Source organism: Sarcophilus harrisii, chromosome 4 (genome assembly GCF_902635505.1).
Source record: "Sarcophilus harrisii chromosome 4, mSarHar1.11, whole genome shotgun sequence".
NCBI classification, from domain to species: Eukaryota; Metazoa; Chordata; class Mammalia; order Dasyuromorphia; family Dasyuridae; genus Sarcophilus; species Sarcophilus harrisii.
Window position 1 is genome coordinate 300,413,735 of NC_045429.1, and position 22,785 is coordinate 300,436,519.

A 22,785-nucleotide genomic window follows, 5' to 3' on the forward strand; every position below is an offset into this window, starting at 1 on the left:
TGCCACAAACCTCAGAGCCTGCATTCACTGGGGTTTGTGAATTCTTTCGCAAAGCCTGCTGATGGGTCAGGGGATTCCATTGCTCTCAGGGAATCTTTCTTTCTTTTTTTTTTAATAACTTTTTATTGACAGTACCCATGCTCAGGGAATCTTTCAACCCTTATTTCTCACACCTCAGCATGGTCATGACTTGTTCTCTTCAGGCTTCAATTTCCTCATATGTAAAATAGCGTTGGACTAGATTATTTTTAATATCCTTTCCAAATCTAAGTCTTATGGTTCAATAATATTTCCTTATTGAGTAGCTTTTTTATGATCTACACTTTCTGTGAAGAATTAATTTTAAAAAATCCTGTTCTTTTCAAGAGATATTTGTACAATAGATCAAAACTTAAATACATATTTAAAAATAACTCGAGTGCATATTTCTGTGAATACAGGATGGTTTGGGGAGAGTCTTCCCCACTTGATAGAATAAAATCTCAGTACTTCAATGGTTGATGGACACGTTTCCAGTGATGAAAATTGAAAGAATGTTGACTTGGAGAAACACTAAGTTTCTGAGAGTTGGGAAATGGAGTAAAATGGGGAATGGTCCATGAGAAAGAGATCCAATATGTATATGCTACAACACCAAGCAAGGTTAGTAGCAGTCATAGCAGGCCCAACCACTTCAGCAGCCAAACAAATTCTTAAGCAAGACAATTTCTCCTTTATCATATAGCTTTCAGATATGTCTTTTAAAAAGTTTTTATCTATGCTCAAAAGGGAGCTAGACTGACACTCTCTGCTGTCATGGAGGAAAGCCATAGAACTTTTTCTTTCCCAATCAATGCTCATTGCCCTATTGCCCAGTTCTCATAGGAAGAGGATGCCCAGTGCGAGATGAATACTAACCTTCAATACCATCCAATTCTGTTGGCAATATCTCAGGGCTCCACTCTATTCTGATCCTTGAACTCATTATCTAGGTGGATATCTGTCCTGCCATTGCTCCCCAAGATCCTTGGGGTTCTGTCATCTGTTCCATTACTTTTTTTGCTCAAGTACTTGTCTGAGTTTTCCATCTGCCATGAAATGAAGCCAAAAATGATCCCTCCTTTCTATGTTGTCTCCCCCAGTTAGAATATAAACTTTCTGAGAGGAGGGACTATCTTAATTTTCTATCTCTGGTGCTTAATACAGTGTTGCCAAAGTACTAAATTCTTAATAAATGTTTTTCTATCCCATCATCTGAAAATTTATGCACTATGGAAAATTATTAAATGTAATAAAAGTACATTTTACACTCCCTCTTTGGCTTTGCCTTTTCTTGGACGATTCTAGGGAAATTTTTTTTTCCATATTGAACTTGCCTTCTCAGTCAGTCAGTAAACTACCATTTAAGAGCAATTTATTACCATTTAAGTATCTACTGTGTGCCAGGGATTGTTCTAGGGGATGGGAATACAAAAAAAAATGAAAGATAGTCCTTTCTCTCAAGGTACTCTTAGCCTAATGAGAAAAATAAATATATATAATACATATAAGATTTTATATATATATACATATATATATGAATCTATATGCATATCTATCTTTGTGATACATATAAACTGAAATGGACAAAGGACTGGCATCCCCTCCCCTCCCTCAGTCTTAGGTTAAAGGGCCTGGGGCTCAAAGAGAAAGGTCTGCTCAGCTAGATTAAAGGAGGTGTTTTGCACTTCAAAGTGCCTGTTCAACAATGAGGGGTATCTGTTTGATAACCCTGACCTATAAACTATTTTAAACATCTGCCATTGTATCTTTTGTCCTGTAAAGTCGAGTCAATGTTTAATGTCAAAATGTGCCAGCAAGGGTGAACAAGAATGCTTATAAGGCTGTCCCTACTTCAGTTGGGCACAGAACCATGCCAGAATCCTACTGGAGGTCCGTCCTGGCCATGTAGACCATCTAGGCCAGTTACAAATAAATTTATTTCTAAATTATGAATTACTATGGCCGTCTTGAGTTTTATTGCCTGGGCTATTTCAAGCTACATGCAAGATAAATTGGAACTAATCAACAGAGGGAGAAAATAATAATTAGAATTGGGGAGTTTGGGAAAAACTTCTTATAGAGATTTTAATTGGAACTTCAAGAAAGCTTTGACAGACAGTAAGTAAAACAATATGTAAGGAGAACAATTCTATGCATGGGGGACAACCAGTGAAAATACCCAGAGCTGAGAGTTGAATGAATAGCAAGGAGAGTAGTATCATCGAATCGCAGAGTATAGGGGGGAGTATAAGGCATAAGAAGACTGGAAAGGAAAGGTCAGGTTATGGAGGATTTTGAACACTAAAGAAGATTTTACACTTGATGCTTGAAGTGATAAGAAGCCAAATGAGTTTTTTGAATGGGGGTGGGGGGTACAGCCACATAATGAGAAGACAGGACTCATTGGAAAAGACTGATATTAGGAAAGATTGAAGGCAAAAGGAAAAGGGATCAACAGAAAATGAGATAGTGTAATCGAATCTATGAATATAAGCTTCAACAGACTTTGGGGAAAAGTGAAGATAAAAATGGTCTGGTGGCTATAGTCTATGAGATCATGAAGAATTGGACATATTTGAATTACTGAGTTACAATAATGACAACATGTTTGGCTGAGGTAGGGTAGAGGATTGGGTTATATGGAAATGAGTGAGTTGAGGAACTAGGCACTTGAAAGGGTATCAATATGTATGTTGAAGTATGCTAGTATAAAGGAAGATTCTGAGGAGAAAAAGACTGTGAGCAAGGCATTGAGCTCATTGAAGAAAGAAGGAGAATGTTCTGGAGGTCAGAATCCTACATGATAGCTACCACATAGATTTTCCCCTGTATCATAAATGTAGTGTTCTTGGTGGTTTTTCTGGAGGTCTTTGGACCAGGCTTCATTTCAGCAGAGTAATCGCCACAAGAATAGCCAGGCATTAAAAGTCCAAAGTCCAAATTCTTTATTGTCTCCTTGCCTGGGGCTGGGCAGCTTTCTGGAGAGCCTTTCAGACCAGCCTTGGTCTCAATGGAGGAAGTGCAGGAGGCCAGCCACCACAGTTTGGGAGATGGAGTGAGTGAATCTAACTCTGAGTCCCAGGGCTTGTTCTTCAGCCTCCAGCCATGATGAAGGTGTATGATGGAATGAATCTGTCTCTCAGATTCTGTCTCTCAGTCCCTTTTCTGAGTCCGTCTCTGGCTCAGATGGGCCTTGGTCTCAGTGGAGAAATGAAGGAGGAGAGCCTGCCACCACAGAGGTGTGAGATGAAGTGAGTGAATCTGGCTCTCACCCTGGCTGAGTTTGTTCCCACTTATATGCTCTACACCTAGTATAAACCAATTATTATATCACTAGGAAACCATTATTTGTTGTAAGATTAAATCAATCATACTGAAATTAGAGAACTATTAATCACCATGCTAAACTATACAACCATTGTCTCATCAATTCCACTGACTTAACAACTTGTAAGAATACTTGTTTTAAGTACAGAGTTCTGGCCCATAACAATAAGGATCATGGTGCTTAATGGAAAGATGTTTCTTCTCTTTTGCCAGAAGGCTATAGACTAGTGCAATATGAAATCTATCCTTCAATCAAAAAACGAAACAAAACAAAACAAAAACCCATACTGTGAATTACTTTTATGAACTAGTTTCAACTCTAGCTGTTATTGCTTCCAATATGTTGAAGGAACTGCCCACTGTCAGTGCTACCAATAGGCATTTTGAAAAAACTTTAATGATAAACATCACACTCAAAACAAACAGTTAACAATCAGGAGGGTTTCTGAGACCTATTCTAAGCTTTGTTTCTCATCACCTTTTCTTACATGTCTCAGATATCCTTCTCCACTATTTCCTTCTCCAGTCCAAAAGTGGCCCCTCTCCTTGATAAAATTAACATGTACTCTTGATCCCAACCTATATTGTCTTCTTTAAGAGATTGCTTTCTTTATCATTTCTACTCTCTCTCTGATCTTTATTCTATCTATATCTATTGGTTCTTTCTCTTCTTCCAACTAGCAAGTCTGTATTTCTTGTATGCTTAAAAAAATTCCCTTTCAAACTCATTGAGAAAAAAGCCCTTTTTAATCAATAGTTCCTCTTTTTTTTTCAATCTTTTAAGCTCTGACCTTATCATTGAATTGAAAGTACTTACACTGAAGTTACTAATCATTTCTCTATAGTTAGCTCTAATATCCCTTTTTTCCCTATGATAATCCTTCATGACCTCTTTATAGCCTGAATGATGATCACCTTCTTCACATGCATATTCTCTCCCCTGGATTTTTGTAATATTTCATTCTCTTCATTCTCTTTCACTTTTCATACTTCTTAGTCTCTTTTGCTAGAGTGCACCTTAAAGCTTTTTCTCAGGAATGTAATATGACTGCTGCGTTCCTGGATAGTGCTACTGTGGATTTGAGTACACATTTCCCATCTCTCTCAAATCCCCTTCTCCAGTTCATAATCACTTCATACCAATCAATCTACATTTCCTGTTGCAAGTGTTCTGCATTAGAGATACTCAATCTAGAGATACTCAATATGGAGTCCTGGGCTTAAGCATATTGAGAGATATAGTCAGATGTATCTGTTCCATAGATTACATAGGCTTAGTACCAATGTGATATTATACGTATCTTTAGTTATAATTTTGTGAAGGACCAGTCTTATTTGAAAGGCAGAGTCTTAGAGACCACTTCTGGAATATTTTCTTGGCTTAGTTCTCTTTAGAAAAGGACACAAACATCACTTTGAAGAAGTGGTCATTGGATCCCTGCATTTGGTGTTTTGAGTGCATCCACTGAGATGCTTTATATTTTGGCACATAGGATAGAGAAAAGTATTAGATCTGTGATTTTATCTGGTGCAGATATCCTCTGTCTGTTTCCTGTTGTCCCTGATGATTCTTAATTGGCTTCTAAGCCCAAATGTAATTTCTATCTTTCAGTTCTTGACTTCTCCCTGACCTCAAAGGGTAAAGATGATTCTTCAGGGGGCTAATGTTAGGCACAGTTGTCTCCTACCCCAATCCACTGTGTTGCAAGCCATGAGCTCATGGCCTTCTAGGCAAGCCTGTGTCTGGATTGGGTCTGTTTCTGCTTGTGCCTTCTTTCCTTTGTGATAGGCCTTGCAAGATTTCAAAAGACATCTAATGTCTTTCTCTTCACATTACTTCTGAGTGGGAGTATAGCTACTATAGCCCAAAAAGACTATCACTATCTAGATATAATTTCCATGGGCCAACTAGGTGGTGCAGTGGATGGAGCACTGGACCTGGAATCAGGAGGATCTGAATTCAAATCAGACCTCAGATATTCAACACTTCCTAATTGTGTGACCTGGACAAGTCACTTGACCCCAATTGTCCCACAAAAACAAATCAACAAATATAGTTTCCACCATCATGGAAAAAGTAGCAGATTTCTGGCAAAGAAGGAAAGAAAGAAAACATAGGGAGAAGAAAATGTCCACTTGACTTTGATTGCACTCTATTAAGTAAAGATGAATTGTTAAATAACTATTAAGAGACCACATTGCAAATGTCTGTATCAACAAGGCTTGAATATTAATCTCTAAATTGATTTAATCATTTAGTGATCGTGTGTGTGTGTGTGTGTGTGTGTGTGTATGTATTCTCTTTCTATGAGGGACTAAAACTGCCTATATTTTATTTTTTTATATTTTATTAATGTTTTTATTCTGGGTACCTTTTTATTTCTCATCCCTTCTATTTTGATGGTGAGGAACTCTTAAATTAGAGCCTCAAATACAATTATTCCTCAGGAATTTGAGGTGGAAATAGAATACAAGAACTGAAAACTTAGTCCCTTTATTTAGGAGACAAACAACCAAGAGCAAGGAATGGAGGATGGATTCTGAAAGAAGAAAAAGGACATGGATTGATGGTCCATGGCCTCAACCTAGTATTGCATGGATAGCTGCTGTGCTACATGGGAAAGTCCCTCTACAAATGTAGGTTGGCATCTTCTCTGCTACTTACTGATTAAGTGACATGCATATCTATCTATCAGAATCCTTGAATTCAGGACTTCCTGGCTCCAAAACCAACCCTTTGCTCACCATACTATACTGCCTTGATCCATATTATTGAATCTTCTGAAGGTTGAAACATTCAGGAATGTTTGGAAGCCAGGATTTATCATAAGGAGCATTGTATAGGACTGCAGATATTGGGGAACTCTGAGAAAAATATACTTGAAGCAAAGATACTTATAGTAGGGTGTTAACTCAGTGTAATGGATGAGATAACGGTTTTCTGCTTCACATATACTTAGTACTTAATATGATGATGTAATTGTTCTCTAGTTCACACATATTTAGGGTGCTATAAAGATGTAATCATACCAAGGTATTTAAGGGCTGAGAGGACTGGAAATGAGACATTCCATCTTTGACTGTCCTCCTGGTGGCTCTCCTGCCTCTTGCACTCCTCCACTAAGATCAAGGTTGGTCCCTAGATCTTCCAGAGAGCTAGTTCAGACATGACATTTTGGCACCCAATGTGGGGCACACTACATTTTGAGGCTCTGGATGTAAGGACCTACACTCAGCAGTTCAATTGATGCAATCATAAGTTCAGGGGAGAAGTCCCTGTGACCCAGAAATAGGGTGAGTAAACTAGTCTTTCAGCTGAAATGGGGCAACTACTAAGAAAAGAGTTTTCCCCACCCCAAGAGAAGTGTATAGCAAGCATAATTAGGTTAATAAAGAAGCAAGGTTTGTTGGTAACTTGGGAGCAGATCATTGGACTCTTAGAAATGTTAGCGTTCACGTCTCCTTGGTTCTCTAAGGAGGAAAAATTAGAGCCAGATAAGTGGAAACTAGTGGGAGAGCAACTATTTGAATATTACAAAGATAATGGTCCTGATTTAATTCCTAAAGAAACATTCTATATATACAACATAATACAATTGGGCTTAAGGAATCCCATAAGTTTTAAAATAAGGAAAAAAGGAGAAAGAACAGAAGGGGGAATGGTACTGACAAAGCAGCTGAAAAGCATGAAGAATTAGACAAGGAAAGAGTTAAGTACAGTGCTGATGAACTTAAGGAGTGTGGTGCTTCTCAGCAGTTACCCTTAGGGTATTTCCCATCTCCTGACCCTTTCCCCTCAATTTCACTTTCATGGGTGGAGGGAAGAGAAAGAGTGGGAGAAACAGTGACACTATCAGCACCACCCATGCAGCAATTTTGTTCACACCCTATTTACAATTACAAAAGGCATTAGTTAAAGCTAAAGAGGAAGGACAGGATACATCTGATTTGATAATAAAAGCATACCCTGTGATTGAAGAGTTTGACTTGATTTGAAGAAATCAAGAAAGAAGAAGATACACTCCTTTTAATCTGGAAATGATCAAAAATCTGAAAAAGGCTTGCACTCTTTATGGGTCTACATCAGGGGTCCTCAAACAATGGCCTACGGGCCAGATGAAGCAGCTGAGGATGTTTATCCCCCTCACCCAAAAAAGGTGTTGTTTTTACTATAGTCCGGCCCACCAACAGTCTGAGGGACAGTGAACTGGCCCCCTATTAAAAAAGTTTGAGGACCCCTGGTCAACATCATCTTATGAAAAGGTGGTATTACAGAATTTGGCTTATGAAATTTTAACCCCTAGTGATTGGAAATCTATAGCAAAGATGTGATTAGAACCTGGACAAAACTTTTTGTGGCTTTCTGAGTATAGTGAACTCTATAGAATACAAGCCCAACGAAATAGGCAACCTGGAGTTAATATACCAGTCACCTTTGATCATCTAGCAGATTTAGGTCATTATGCAGACACTTTAGCACAGATTAATTACCCTGTCGCAGCATATGAGCAAATTGCTTCTGCTGTTATCAAAGTATGGGGCACCCTTCCAGGAAGACAAGATAGAGGGAAGCCTTCACAAAAATAACACAAGGTCCAAATGAACCCTTTCCTTGATTTTGTGGGATGTCTGTACATAGCTGTCATACAAACTATTGGTGAAAATGTGGCAATTAGAAATTATGATAAAACAACTTGCTAGAGAAAATGTTAATGAGGTTTGTAGAAGAATTATATTAGGACTACACAAGGATGATCCTTTAGAGGAGATCATAAGATGCTGTGCGATAATGGGCACAAATACCTTTTATACCCCAGGCTATGATGAACAGGGACAGGGTCCCTTTTGGCAAGGGACTTCCAGAGAGACTCGTCAGTGCTTTCAATGTGGTAAAGTAGGGCATCTGAAAGCTCAGTGTTGGCATAGGAAGACAGAGTAAGAGAACAAGACCCAAAACCCTATGTACAAAATGCAGCAAAGGCTTCCATTGGGCATCAGAATATAGATTGACTCAGGGAAACGATAAGTGGGGTTGGCTCCAGGGCCTCAGGCAAAAAGCACTTGGAGCATGATGGCAGCCAATGTTACACTCAAGAAAGTTTTTAGAAGTTCAGTACTCTGACATCATCAATCAACCTAGAAGCAACCTGATGGGAGAAAGAGATTATCCCTGGGGAGAATAGAGTTGTATGCAGCTGGGACTACTGAGATATCCCTTGGAGAGGTGAAATCTGTTCCTGTCTGGCTTATGGATGCTTTGCCTCCACACACAGTAGGCTTGACTATTTCACCTCCTGAGAGGGCTTACAAAACAGTGTCCATCCATACATTGATCTGGGAAACTGGTGAATATGTAGCTAATATCTCAGTCACTAATACAGGTAGATTTATCACCCAGAAGAAGTAGTAGCATCAGGTTTACTGATACACACTCCTGATAGGCAATCTGGTGATATTTACCCAGATTTTGACTCCCAGCAACAGAATCCAGGAATATTCTGGACTGTAGCCATCACAGCTGACTATCTATGTAAATGGCATATTATTGAAAGGGTTAGTAGACATGAGTGCAGATCATACAGTCATTAGAGGTGACAGTTAGCCCAGTGAGAATTTAAAGCAGACACCTATATGTCTGGCATAGGAAGATCAATAGCAGCTGAAATTAGTGCTACCCTTTTGAGATGGCTATTTGAAGGTGAAACAGGAGTTTTTACTCCTTTTGTAGTAGAAAAAATGCCCATCAATCTATGAAGAAGAGACATCTTACAACAGTTAGGATTACAACTGAGTACATTGACTTTTTAGGCAGGGCTGCTGTTGAAGGCCTGCCTGCACTTTCACCTGTTCCCATTCAATGGAAAACTGATACACCAGTGTGGGTGGAACAGTGGCCCTTAGCAAGTGATAAAATTCAGGCCTTAGTAGATATAGTACAAGATCAACTTGACCAAGGACACTTACAACCTTCTCTAAGTACTAGGAATTCCCCTGTATTTATTGTAAAAAAGAAATCTGGAAAATGGAAGATGTTGACTGATTTAAGAAAAGTAAATGAACACATGGAAACTATGGGAACTCTTCAGCCTGGACTTCCATCTCCTACTCATTTGTGTAGAGAATGATTTCTTTGGGTCATAGACATTAAGGATTGTTTCTATTCTATTCCTGTGGATAAGGAGGATATAAAAATATTTGCCTTTTCAGTGCCCAGCGTTAATTTAGCTGAGCCTTATGAAAGATATGAATGGACAGTTTTGCCACAGGGAATGAAAAATAGCCCTACTATATGTCAAATGTATATGACTGCTGCTCTTACTCCAGTAAGAAAAGCATTTCTAAAAGTTATGTGGTTACATTATATGGATAATATCTTGGGGTGGGCACCTGAAAAACAAATGTTAGAAGCATGTCTACAAAAGACCATAGAAACACTAAGGAACTACAAATTGCATATAACTCCAGAAAAAATTCAAAGGCATGCCCCTTTTCAATATTTAGGATATGAAATATATCCTAAGGTGCTTACAGTAAAAAAGCTTTCTTTAAGAATAGAGAAGTTGAACACCTTAAATGACTTTCAGAAGTTGATAGGAGATAGCCCATGGATATGGCCAGTGTAAGGCTTAACAACCCATCAATTGCAACCATTATGTGACATGTTAAGGGGAGACAATGCTTTAAACTTACCATGCCAGCTTACAAAAGAAACTCAAGAGGCTTTGAGAGAAGTCTAACTGGTTTTATCCAATGTGGTTGAAAGAGTTACTCACAAACCCTTGGAAATAGCAGTTTTTGCTATAAAAGAGGTACCCACAGCAGTTTTTCATCAAGGACATGATGTGATTGAGTGGGTGAACCTCCCATCACAACCAGACCAAAGCCTTACTCCTTACCCAGTGCTTGTGGCTAGAATTTTATTACAATTATCTGGGATAGACCTGACAAGATATACATCTTTTAGACTAATGCACAAATCAACATATGCTGTGAAACCATTCCAGAGTGGCAAATTTTATGGGTCACAGCTCCAAATTTTACATACAATGGCTCTAGGTCTCCATTAAAGATAACCCACGAATTAAATATTTGGCAATGGATTTTTGAAGAAAACGTTTCTAAGGTTCCTCTTAAAGGCCAACTATCTTTACAGATGCATCCAAACATTTGTTTGTATACTTTGTGCAGTATATTCTCATGATTTAACTATAGAGTAGTCAGAACTCCTTTTCAGTCCACTCAGCGGAATGAATTGTATGCAATCATTCTAGCTCTTCTTATTACCCAGGAGATATAAATATAATATCTGATTCAGCCTATTCAGTAGGTATGATACAAAGAATTGCCACAGCCGAAATAAAATTTGTAGCCTCTAATATATATCACCTCTTTAAGGAACTTCAAGAGCAAGTGAGAAAGCATCTAGGTAAGATTTATACCTTGCATACCCATTCTCATAGTGGACTTACAGGTCCTATTTTTGATCGAAATTCAAAGGCAGAGAGCCTTCTAACCATATTAGCCAATACTTTATTTTAGGAAGCCCAAGAATCTCATTCTAAATGTCATCAAGCTGCTTGAGCTTTACATTTTCAATTTGGGATAACAAAAGAGGAAGCTAGGAGCATAGTAGAAGCCTATACAGCTTGCCTTCCTTTCCATGCTCCTACGCTCCCTTCAGAGAAGAACCCTTATGGTGTGAGACCCAGTGAAATTTGGCAAATGGATGTGACCCATTATAAATCTTTTGGTCGTCTGTCTTTTATCCATGTTGTAATAGACACCTTTTCATGATTTACTTTTGCAATACTAGCAGCAAATGAGATAGTCCAAGTGGTCACTAAATTCCTTATACAAGTTTTTGCAATTATGGGTGTGCCACAAGCAATAAAAATAGATAATGGACCTACATATACTTCTAAACATTTTTGCATACTTTTGTGCACAGTATCACATTTTACACACCACTGTCATACCTTTTAATTCTCAAGGCCAGGCAATAGTAGAGAGGAGAAACAGAGACATCAAGACACTTTTCCAAAAACAAAAGAAATGGGGAGCCATAGATAACCATAGAGAACTTTTAAATTTAGCTCTTTACACTATTAATTTTCTCATTTCTGATAAAGATTCACTGACTCCAGCAGACAGTGTCCAGTGAGAGCAGCTCCACTATCTTTAGATAATCACCAGCTGATGTGGAGAGAAAATGGTGAATGGAAGGGACCCGATAGGTTAACTGCTTGGGGGAGAGGGTTTGCTTGTATCTCTACAGAAGAAGGAATCACATGCGTGCCAATGAGCTGTCTTTGCCTTGTCCATCAGAGAAACACAGAGAAGATTCTTGAAACAAGGGAAAAGACCTAAGAAACATCAGATAGTTCCATGTCTGAGTACATGTGCCACAGAAAAATCATGGCTGCTAATCCCAATGTGTATAGCAATTGACTCATGAACATCAAAAATTGTCAATGAGAGTACTATAGGACTTCAAAATCTGCAGGAATCATTGGATTCCCTGATGCATGAGGTAATGGAGAATAGATTGGTTTTGGACTATCTCTTGGCTGCTGAAGGAGGTATATGTGTGATTGTTATTTATGTACCCTCTTTCTAGGATTTATGGACATATATAATTATTCATATTGATTCATGTTATTTGTTATATCACGACTAGTCTGTGTTATATTACTATGTGCTTGTGTAATACCTTCCATGCTGATGGATTTATGCATACCTGTTTCAAGTAAGACTCTTCAGCCCAGAGGAAACCTGCTAACAATATCTGGTTTGATTCCCCATTTCCCTTTGGTACCCACATCCCTTCCTGAGAAGTCAGGGAGGGTGTGATCACCTCCCTTTGGTGTTCTTACTTCCTTTCCTAAGAAGTCAGGCAGGGAGCGAGACCACCTGTGTTGTAAAACAAAAGAAAGCAGGAGATGTAGAGGACTGCAGAAATTGGGGAACTCTGAGGAAAGTATACTTGAAACAAAGATACTTACAGCAGGGTGTTACCTCAGTATAATTGATGATATAATGGTTCTCTAGTTCACATATACTTAGTACTTAGAATGGTGATGTAATGATTCTCTAGTTCACACATACTTAGTGTGCTGTAATGTAATCATACTGGGGTATTTAAGGACTGAGAAGACTGGAAATGAGACATTGCATCTTTGACCATCTTCCTGGTGGCTCTCTTACCTCCTGCACTCCTCCTAAGTGGAGGATCTAAGTGATCAAGGCTGGTCCTGAGATCTTCCAGAGAGCTAGTCTGGAGCACAGACTACAAAATCCTTGATACCTTAACAAGAGATCAAAAACATGTGCATCATTTTTTGACCTTTCAAGTTTTCAAAGTAAACAAAGTTGCATTTGTCAGAAAGAGATTCATTTGCTCTGCAGATATTGGTTAGAGTGGAAGAATTGAATTTCTTTCTAGATCAATCAATCAACATTTATTAAGAGTCTACTATGTTCCAGACACTATATTAGTCACCAGGGATACAAAAAGAGGCAATAGAAAGTTCCAGACCTCAAAGATCACTTTACTGGAGGAGACAACATGTAAACAAAGCAAGCTATATACAAAATAAATAGGCAATAATTAATAGGCAAAAGGCACTAGAATTAAGAAAGTTTTAGGGAAGGCTTCCAAGAAAAAATGGAATTTTTTTTTTGGAAAATAAAGGAATCCAGGGAAATCTGTAGGCAGACAGAATAGATAGAACATTCCAGGCATAGGAGATAGCCAGAGAAAATGCTCATTGCCAAAAAATGAAGTCTCTGGTTCAAGGAGGTTTGTGTAACTAAAGTGAAGAGTACATGTAAGGGAGTAAAGTGTAACAAAATTGGAAAACCAGGAAGGAACTAGGTTTGAAGGATTTTGAATGCCAAAACACAGCATTTTGTATTTTCTTCTGGAAACAATAGGGAACTACTAGAGTTTATTGAGTAGTGAGATATGACATTCTCTAAGTTTGAGCTTTCATTTGCTCTTCCAAAATCTGAACAATGCAGCCTGGAACAGTAGGACTCAGACAACTGGCAGATTTCAACGTAACTTTAATCTCTTTAGCTGAAAACAAAGAAGCAATGTATTTACATTGGGATACTGAGTGAAATAGTAAAGAACAGTCTTCTAAGGTAAATATACCATTTGAGAGGGTGTGGCTCAGAAGGGGTTAACTCTGAAAAACTCATCCTTATATTTCAGTACAGTAGAGAATAAATATGTGTCTACTATCAGCTACTTGAGGTGAAAAATTAATTTGTAATAAATCTGTATTATGGTAGAAATACATCTATTCTCATGACTATAAAAGTTAATTTCTTACTCCAAACACTATTATATAGCTTTTAAAGTCAATTGTCTGTGGCTGAACTCCTAGTGTGGACCATTATTAGTAATTAGTGTAACAAAATAACTTCACTATGATATTCATTCTCCCTTCTTGCTCATTCTGCCCCCATCTTTTAAAACTGGTTCTCATTAAGCAACAGACTGCAAATATGATGTGACCAGTTACTAACCACACACTGACTTCTGTGGTTAGGAACATGTTTCATGTCAGCTCTTGAAAAGTCATTTCCATCCTTTTTTCACTTTTCTAAGTATGTGTCCTGAGTACATTTTCCATGCAACAATTATTATGACAATTTCATCATAATATAATTTTCCTATAGTTTTTTAATTGTTCTCCTTGCCTTAAGTATTTCCCTTCTCCAATGCATCCTTCAGTGTCGAAGTAATGTTTTTAAAGCAGAGGTTTTAGCACATTACTTCTGTGTCAAGAAGTGTCAGTGACTTCTGATTGATTCTAGGATCATAAGCAAATTACTTTGATATTAGAAACTATTTACAATGTAGCTCCACTATACCTTTCAAGTCTTATTACATATTATATTTATTCAATCTATGGTCCAGCCAGACTGGCCTTCTTGTTGATCGTGCCATATGACATTCCTTCGTCTGTCTCTGTACCTTTATACAGACTGTCCTTCTTGTCTGAGATTCATTCCCTCTTCACCTCTACCTTTTCAATTCCCTTGCTTCCTTCAAAGCTCAGCTCAAAAGACATATTCTACTAGAGACTTTCCTGATCCTGCCAGGTGTTAGTGTTTCTCTACCAAAACTATCTTGTGTGATGTATAATGTATAGAGATCTAGGACTGAAGCCAAGAAGAATTAGGTTCAGGTCATAGTTCTGACACAAACTGGCTTTGAGCCTGGGAGATTGGGGGTTGGAGCCAAGATGGCAGAACCAAGATGGCTGAGTAAAGACAGGGACTTGTCTGAGCTACCCCCCAACCCATCCAAATACTTTTAGATAATGATTATGAACAGATTCTTTAGGGTCAGAATCCACAAAAAGTTGAAATGAAACTGTTTTTTAGTCTTGGAAGGTTGACAGGAAGGCCTGTCATATCAAGCCAATCCAGCACAATCCTAGCAAAGCAAACCAGGAACAGGCAATTGAATCATTGACAGTAGTGATGATTTCCAGACTTCTCAATCTACAGATACCAAAGACAACTTAGAAAGTTGACATGAAAAGTTTGTTGCACTTGGGTGAAAGTGGAGCACAGTCCATCACAAGCCACACCAGCATAGGCTCAGCAAACCAGGAGCAAGTCTTGGAACCACTGAATCATCATCATCATCAACAGAAGTTTCCGCAGATCTGTCCACAGATAATAAGGTGGTCAAACAAATGGTCAGAAGGAGATTATAGGGATCTTTTTGCTAGTATTCAGGCAGGACTCTGTTTCTTTGCACATATGTAGATGTGGATCATAGTCCTGGGTAACAACAGTTCCAGGGCAAGGAGGAGCACTAGTACACCAGAGCTTTGTAGCCACAGTAGAGCAGTGTTGGAATCCTTACAAAGTGTTAACTCATTAGAGTTGATAGAGACAATAATTATCTAATTTAGCATGGTTCAGTATGATTGATCTGATCTTACAAGGAGATGTTATGGGCCAGAACTTGAAACAAGGTACTAAATGGAACTGATAGAAACAATGCTTGTATTCATACCTTTAGAGAGCTCATACAAGCAAGAAGCTCTCAGGACCACAGAGCACTCTGGGAGGAAGCCCACAAGCCCACTCTCAGAGGTGGAGTCAGATTCATCCCAACTTCCACCTTGGTGCCAGCTGGAGATATTTGGAAGAAGAGAAGCTGAAGCTGGCAGAGGCAACAGATTAGCAGCAAGAGCTCTTGGAACAAAGCAGAGAGATAGACCTCTAAGAAAATTAACCAGGCTATTTTGGAAGGAGAAAATAAACGTTTGGATTTTATCAGCTGGCTGTATTTGGGATGATTATTCCTCAGAACCGAAACTAAGGCTGCCTCCAGAAAACCTCCCCAAGAAACCTGCTCCCAGAGAGAATCATTATATTTTAAAGAAGAGAACACCACATTTTGGCATCCAAACATGGGGCAAAATCCTGATTCCAGCGGAAAAGTTCTGATCCTGATTTCAGTGGGGATAATTTGTTGTGATCTCTTTGCTAATATTTTATTTAATATTTTTGCATCAATATTCATTATGGAAATTGGTCTATAATTTTCTTTCTCTGTTTTGATTCTACCTTGGTTTAGATATCAGCATCATATCTATGTCATAAAAGGAATTTGATAGGATTCTTCTTTCCCTATTTTTCCAAATAGTTTGCATAGTATTGGAATTAATTGTTCTTTAAATGTTTAGTAGAATTCATTTGTAAATCCATCTGGCTCTGGATACTTTTTCTTGGAAGTTGATTAATAACATGTTCATTTTTTTCTCTAATATGGGACAATTTAAGTAATTTATTTCCTCTTTTGTCAATTTGGGCAATTTATATTTTTGTAAATATTCCTCCATTTCACTTAGACTATTAGATTTATTGACATATAGTTGGACAAAGTAACTCCTAATTGTTGGTCTAATTTCTTCTTCATTGGTGGAAAGTTCTCCCTTTTCATTTTTGATACTAACAATTTGATTTTCTTCTTTCCAGAATTTTTCTAATTAAATCAATTAAAGCTTTATCTGTTTTGTTGGTTTTTTCATAAAAACAACTTAGTTTGGTTTATTAATTTAATAGTTTTCTTACATTCAATTTTATTAATCTCCTTTTTTTTTCAGAATTTCAAATTTGGTATTTAATTGGGATTTTAATTTGTTCTTTTTCTAGCTTTTTTAGTTGGATGCTCAATTCATTGCTTTTCTCTTTCTCTATTTTATGCAAGTGAGCATCTAGAGATAGAAAACTTCCCTTAAGAACTGCTTTGTCTGCATTCCATAAATTTTGACATATTGTATCATTGTCATTCTCTTGAATGAAATTGTCAATTGTATATATGATTTGTTGTTTCACACACTCATTCTTTAGATTTAGATTATTTAGTTTCCAATTAATTTTTGATCTATTTTCCCCTGGCTTTTTATTGCATGTAATTTTTATTGCATCATGATCTGAAAAAAAAAACCATTTCTGCCTTTCTGCCTTTGATTTTGAGACTTCTATGCCCTAATATATGGTCAGTTTTTGTATATGTTCCATGTGCTGCTGAGAAAAAGAAGTATATTCCTTTTTATCTCTATTCAATTTTCTCCGAAGGAATATCATACCTAATTTTTCTAAAATTTTATTTACCTCCTTGGTTTATTTATTTTGTTGTGTAATTTATCTAGTTCTGAGAGAGCAAGGTTCAGGTCGTCCACTAATATAGTTTTGTTGTTTATTTCTTCTTGTAGTTCTTTTAACCTCTCCTCTAGGAATTTGGATGCTATATCACTTGATGCATATATATTTTGTATTGATATTATTTCATTCTCTATGGTACCCTTTAGCAAGATGTAGTTTTCTTCCTTATCTCTTTTAATTAGATCTATTTTTGCTTTTGCTAGATTTGAGATCAAGATCGCTATCTCTGCTTTTTTGTTTGTTTATTTTTTTTACTTCAGCTGAAGCATAATAGATTCTGTTCCAGTCTTTAATCTATATTCTGAATGTATCATTCTGCTTTAAATGTGTTTCTTGTAAACAACATATTGTAGGATTCTGGCTTTTAATCCAGTCTGCTAACTGCTTCCATTTTATGGGAGAGTTCATCCCATTCACATTCACAGTTAAAATTACTAACTCTGTATTTCCTGCCACCTTGTTTTCCCCAAGTTAACATTTCTCTTTTCTTTCCCCCTTTCCCTCCTCCCCAATATTTTGTTTCTGACTACTACCTTCCTCAAACATCCTTTTTACAGGCCTCCCCCATTTCTCTTACCTTTCTCCTTCTCCTTTTGTTTTTCTTTCTAATAGTCTACCCCTTTCCTTTACCCTTTCCTCTTTCCCCTCCTACTTCCCTATAGGATAAGAGAAATTTCTTTGTAAAGCTAAAAATGTCTGATATTCTCTCTTTGAACAAAATCTGATAAGAATAAGATCCATACAATGCTCACTCCCCTTCCTTTTTTCCCCTCAATTGTAATAGGTCTTTTTTTTTGCCTCTTCATGAGATGTAATTTACCCCATTTTTACTCCATTTTGCTCTTCTTCCTCCTCCTTTAGTTTCTTTTTTATATCATAACAATAAAATAAAATTATACCCTCTAAGTATGCCTATAACAGAGATATAGATCTCAAGAGTACCATCTTCCCATATAGGGAGATAAGCTTTTTAAGTTTTGAAAAAGAAAGTTATTTATTTTTTCTTTCCTTTTGGCCTTTTTATGCTTCCTTGAGTTCTGTATTTGAAGATCAAATTTTCTGTTCAGCTCTGGTCTTTTCATCAAAAATAAATGGAATTCACCTATCTTTTTCCCTGAAAGATAATGCTTAATTTTGCTGGATAGTTGATTTTTGACTTTGCCTTTAAGAATATTAGATTCCAGGCCCTTTGATCCTTTAGCGTGGAGTCTAAAGGAATCTTTAGAGTCCTAGGTAATCCTGATCGTGGCTCCCTAATATTTGAATTGTTTCTTTCTGGCTGCTTGCAATATTTTCTCCTTGATCTGAAAAATTTGAAATTTAGCTATGATGTTACTTGGAGTTTTCATTTTGGCATCTCTTTCAGGAGGTGATCAGTGAATTCTTTCATTAGTTATTTTACCCTTGAGTTCTAGAACATCAAGGGTAGTTTTCCTTGATGATTTCCTGAAAAATGATGTCTAGGTTGTTTTTTTCATCATGGTTTTCAGGTAGTCCAATAATTCTTAGATAGTCTCTCCTGGATCTATTTTCCAGGTCAGTGTTTTTGCAATGAGGTATTTTCTTCTATTTTTCTTTTCTTTTTGCTTTTTGGTTTTGTTTGACTAATTCTTGAAGTCTAATTAAGTTATTAACTTCCATTTATTAAATTCTAATTTTTATAAAATTACTTTCTTCAGTTAGCTTTTTAAAAAATCTTCTTTTGCTCTTGGCCAATTGAACTTTTAAATTTATATATTTTTTCCCAGTTCACAAATTCTGTTTTTCAATGAATTGGTTTGTTTTTTCAAATCTATTTTGTAAGGAGTTATTTGCCTTTTCCATTTCATCAAATCTAATTTGTAAGGAGTTATATGATTTTTCCATCTAAATCTATTTTTAAGGAGTTTTCTTCAGATAATTTTTGTTTCCTTTTCCAGACTCTCTTGCAAATTTCTCATTTCCTTTCCCCATTTTACTTCTTGTATTTTTGTGAAGAGCCTTCTAGTAGATTCCTTGGTGCACTCTGCACTAGGTCCCTGTGCTCGGTCACCTCTCTCAATGCCTGATTGAAACAGACCTTTTTTGAAATTCTTCCAAAATATCTTCTGCTGGCAATTTGTTACACTCCAAATATTAGTGTGTTCCTGTCACTCCAAAAACCAATTCAGAGGTTTGATCTGGTGTTGATCTGAGGGATGCCAGGAAGAGCTCAGATAAAGATCTGTTTGCTCTCTGCTCTCCCCACAAAACCCCTGAAAACTTACTGGTCCAGAGAAGTATCTCTGAAAATAGATGCATAAAATCCCTGAAGACAATACATCCTTTATCCTGGAAGCAGAACACAACTTTAAGAAAGAGTTAAAAGTAAAGTAATGACCCAGGAAGATGACCAAACAACAAAAAAAGATTTTTACTATAGAAAGATTACTATTATGGCAAAGAAGATCAAAACATACACTCAGAAGATAACAAAGTCAAAGCTTCCAACATCAAAGAAAACTATGAATTGGTTTCAGGCTAGGGAAGAGCTGAAAAAATGATTTTGAAAATAAAGTAAGAAAAGTGGAGGAAAAATTAGGAAGAGAAATGAAAAGCAAGTCAATAGCTTAGTAAAGGAGACTTGGAAGGTTATTTCACTTCATAATACTCTTTGCAACTGTGTAAGGTTATAAATTACAAAGAATATGCTGACCTAGAATGACAGAGTTTCATAACTGGGAGTTCTCTATACATTAAAGAAATAACAGATTTAGTCCCTGTCTTTATCCTTTACATCTGATTAAGTGCTTCCATGTTGTTTCACTGAATAAAATATATGCTCCTAGAGGAAAAGGACACTTTATATCTCCAGATGTCTAGTATAGTACTTAACCTGAGTAAGTACTTAATAAATGTTTGTTGATTGACTAACCATAAATTTATACCTAGGAGTACATAAAAGAGAACCCAAAGGAGAAAATCTCTCTCTCTCTCTCTCTCTCTCTCTCTCTCTCTCTCTCTCTCTCTCTCTCCCCTCTCCTCTTCTCTGCCTTTCTTTCCTCTCCTCTGCCTTCCTCTCCTCTCCTTTCTTCTCTTTCTCTTTCTCCCTCTCCCACTCTTTCTGACATAAAGATGCCTCCCTGAGCTCTGCAGTGCTATGGAATCAGGGAATGGGGAAAAGGGGAGAAAGATAGATAAAGACCCATTTCATTGACCCATAAGTACACCTTCTCCTTTTTTTTTTTTTAATATTTTATTTTATTTTATTTATTTATTTAATAGCCTTTTATTTACAGGTTATATGTAAGGGTAACTTTACAGCATTGACAATTGCCAAACCTCTTGTTCCAATTTTTCCCCTCTTCCCCCCCCATTCTCTCCCCCAGATGACAGGATGACCAGTAGATGTTAAATATATTAAAATATAAATTAGATACACAATAAGTATACATGACCAAACCATTATTTTGCTGTACAAAAAGAATTGGACTCTGAAATATTGTACAATTAGCCTGTGAAGGAAATCAAAAATGCAGGTGGGCAAAAATATAGGGACTGGGAATTCAATGTAATGGTTTTTAGTCATCTCCCAGAGTTCTTTCGCTGGGCGTAGCTGGTTCAGTTCATTACTGCTCCACTGGAAATGATTTGGTTGATCTCATTGCTGAGGATGGCCAGGTCCATCAGAATTGGTCATCATATAGTATTGCTGAAGTATATAATGATCTCTTGGCCCTGCTCGTTTCACTCAGCAAGCTTGTGTCTGGTAGAGGGTTGTTTTTTATTTGCATATTCTTTCCTTTTAGATATCCTTCCTTTTGAAAGGGGTGAGGAGCTGAGGTTCAGTGTTCTGGGAGTTTGTTACAAGCTGAGCCCTGAGGAAGTGCTCTCTTGAGTAGGCTAGCAATGTACATCCCAGAAGCTGAAATTCTACATCCTTCAGCAATGGAGCAAACTCTCTAGTGGTTATACCACACTTATAATTGTATTTGATGGCAAAAATGATTTGCAACAACTGTTTTATGTCTGAATCCATTCTTTCCAAGGGTTCAAGGTACCTCTGATTTCAGGTAGTGGGGAAAAGGAACATTTCAGTACTTTGATTCTTCTTTTATCTTCAGTAAATGTGCCTTTGTAAAAACTAGTTAATATTTTTTGGCTAAACTGATAATGAAGACATTGATATTGATGAAATCAAAGAGATAAGTGGTAATTGATACTAGGGTAAACTTAACAGAATAGGGGCTTGAGTTAATGACTTAAGAGAAAACTCTATTACTCCTTGGAGTGTCTTCTGATGTGATTTTACACATATGTATGTATATATAAATATATATATATATGATTTTACATATAAGTAGATATATTTCAATATATGTATGTTTATCAAAGTATCTATATATGTGCATGTGTGTGTAATGATTGCCATCTAGGGATGTGGGAAAGGTGGAAAAAGAGAAATTTGTTGGATAATTTGATATGTATTTAAAAGGAATAGTAAGTTGTACATAATAGATTTGCAGTTTCATGTGTAGAACCTTGAAGAAGACATAATCAACTGTCCTTTAGGGATTCAACTTGCTAGTGCAAATGTGAGTTGATATAAGATACTATTCCCCCTTCCCACCCCAAGTTTATTTAGGCTACACAAACAAGTACTAATGCCCCAATAAAATCATGGAAATCACTGATTTACATTGGTAAAGGGAGTTCCCTCTGATATATGTGAGAACACCAATAGGCAGTTATGTAGATTGAATGGCTTTTGGAAAAGACAAAGTAAAGTCATAGAATGTCATAGCTGGAAGGAACCTTTGATACTTTCTGGTCTTATTCCCTTATTTGATAGATATGGACATTTGAGATTCCAAACAAAAGAAGATACCCAAAGCTACCCAGTGAGTTGCTATTTGAGTCAGATTTCCTGGATTTTAATCCAGGTTTACTGACTCCCAGTCCAATAACCTATATGTCTATAGCAGTTCTCTTTGTGGTGGCAAAGAATTGGAAACTGCAGGGATGCCCATCAATTGGGAAAATGGCTGAATAGCTTGTGGTATATGATTGTGAGAGAATACCACTGTGCTATAAGAAATGATGAGCTCAGTAATCTTAGAAAGACATGGAAAAAATAATTATTGTTCAGAGAAATTCAAATTATGACAACTCTGAGATACCATTACATGTAATGTTCTTTTTTGGTTTTCTGGAGGTCTCTAGGTAGCCTTCTTTTCAGCAGATTAATCCACAAGTTTAGGCAGGTGTTAAAGTCCAAATCAAAGTCTTGTCTCCTTGACTGGGGCTTTGGCTAGCTTTCTTGGAGACCTTCCGGAGTTTCAGTTTCAGTGGAGAAGCAAAGGAGAAAGCCTGCCATCACAGTGGTATGAGATGGAGTGAATGAATCTTGTCCAATCCTTGCTTACTGTTATATACGTCATTATCATAGGTGTGAATCTTGTGGACCTATATTAAGCACCAAGTACATGTACTGAACTAGAGAACTATTAAGCACCATGCTAAACTAGATAACCATTGTATTTGTTAATTCCACTGACTTGACACCTTGTAAGAATCTGTGTTTCAAGTTCAGAGTTCTGGCCCATAACAACTATATACCTCTCAAATTGGCTAAGATGACAGGAAAAGATAATGATGAATGTTGGAGGGGAGTGGGAAAACTACGACACTGATACATTGTTGGTGAAATTGTGAATGGATGCAACCATTCTGGAGAACAATTTGGAACTATGCTCAAAAAGTTATCAAACTGTGCATACC